Genomic DNA, 1,911 nt, shown 5'->3' on the forward strand with positions numbered 1-1,911 from the left:
CAGTCACACTTGTGAGAAGCTGCCTCCTTGCGACCTCCCCCACCCCATAGGTCTTGGGTCCACCCCTTGGATCAAGCAGAAGAAACTCAACCTCCCTTCCCCATCCGGAAGACCCTTACTCCTACTCCTCCTTCCCAGCCCCGGTCAAACATTGCTCTTCTCTGAGGTTTTCCCTACTCCCCATCTCACCTCCAAAGTCCAGGACCTCCCACACTGGAGCTCTTGCAGGGGGTGGGGACTGGGTCGTGGGCCTGCCGCCCGAGGACGAAGCACACCCGGCCAAGGGCAGAGTTCAAGGCCACAACCCCTGCCTTCACTCCTCCCGAACTGGTCCCATTGGCCCCCTGATGGGGCTGCCGCCCTCCCCCTCCCCCAGCCCAGCCTCAGACCTGACTTCTCGGCAACATTTTCCCCTGCTGGCCACACCCCTTTTCGGAGAGCCCCCTTTCCTCTGGTCTCCCTGCTTCCCTCCCACCTTTCTGGCCATTTCTTCTTAGGCTCTCCTGAGGGTTTCTTTCCTCCTCTTTCTCCCACCTCTAAATGGGCTCCAGAGTTCAGTTCTGAGCCCATGACTCCCACTTGTGGTCTCTCTGACTAGCCAGTGACCTCTATGCACATGCAGCACCCGCCAGCGTCTACCCTCGTGAATCAGGCAGGACAGGCCTCTCAGACGGATCACGTCTCAGTCTGAATCAGCATTTCTCCTCATAAACCTGCTTTTCTTCCTGTTACGGCCCCCATCCTGCTTCCATTCCAGCCGAAGTTACCCTTCTCCTCTTCCGCCCTTAGCATCGACTGTGCTTTTTCAAAATCTGCCTTATTGAGGCATAATTACGTGCAATAATCCGCACTCATGTAAAATGTTCTTTTGTAATTCTGCTGTTTCTCAACGTATTGAGCTTTTTATTGTCATTATGGAATGTACTATTTTATGCCTGGTGAGATCTTCTTTTTCTAGTCTACTTTATCTGATGTTAATATAGCCACACCAGCTGTCTCATGCTTACCATTTGCACGGTCTATTTCATTCTATCCTTTTCTCCCCCCCCAGTTTGTTTGTGTCTTTATATTTAAAGTATGTCTTTTTTAGGAGGCATAGTTTTTTTTTTTTTTAATTTATTTATTTTGAGAGAGAGCGAGCGAGAGAGAGAGACTCCCAAGGAGGTCCCGTGTTGTCAGCATGGAGCCCAACGTGGGGCTTGAACCCATGAACCCTGAGATCATGCCGTGAGCCGAAACCAAGAGTTGGACGCTTGACTGAGCCACCCAGGTGCCCCTGTTCTTGCTTTTTTTAAAAAAAAAAATTCTGACAACCTCTGCCTTTTGATTGGAATATTTGTTTCATTTGTATTTACTGTTAATGATTGAAATGGTTTTCTTTTAGTCTGCCACTTTGCTATTTGTCTTTTGTGGATTTAGTTCCTCCTTTCTGGCTTTCTTTTGTGTGAAACAAATATTTTTTTTTAATGTTTATTTGTTTTTGAGAGAGCACAAGAGAGAGCAGGGGAGGTACAGAGGGCGGGGGGTGGGGGGAGGGCAGAGGATCTGAAGCCAGCTGACAGCAGAGAGCCCAGTGCAGGGCTTGAACTCATGAATCGTGAGATCATGACCTGAGCCGAAGTCAAGACGCTTAACTGACTGAGCCACCCAGGCACTTCACAAAATATTTTTTAATATTCCATTTTTGGCTTTCTAGCTATATCTCTTTGCATAACTTTTAGTGGTTGAGCTACAGATTACAATATGTATCTTTATTATACTCATATGAATATAATACGTATACATATGCATATCTTTATCAGAGTCTACTTAGAGTTAATGAATGAATTAATTTAGGAATGTTGCAATAATATATTTCTATTTATTCTTTACTCTCCTTGATGCTATTGTTGTCAATTACATATATATACT

The sequence above is a fragment of the Lynx rufus genome, unplaced genomic scaffold (assembly GCF_022079265.1).
Source record: "Lynx rufus isolate CCGP_SWC_20201006 ecotype Redwood Valley unplaced genomic scaffold, mLynRuf1.p SCAF_9, whole genome shotgun sequence".
NCBI classification, from domain to species: Eukaryota; Metazoa; Chordata; class Mammalia; order Carnivora; family Felidae; genus Lynx; species Lynx rufus.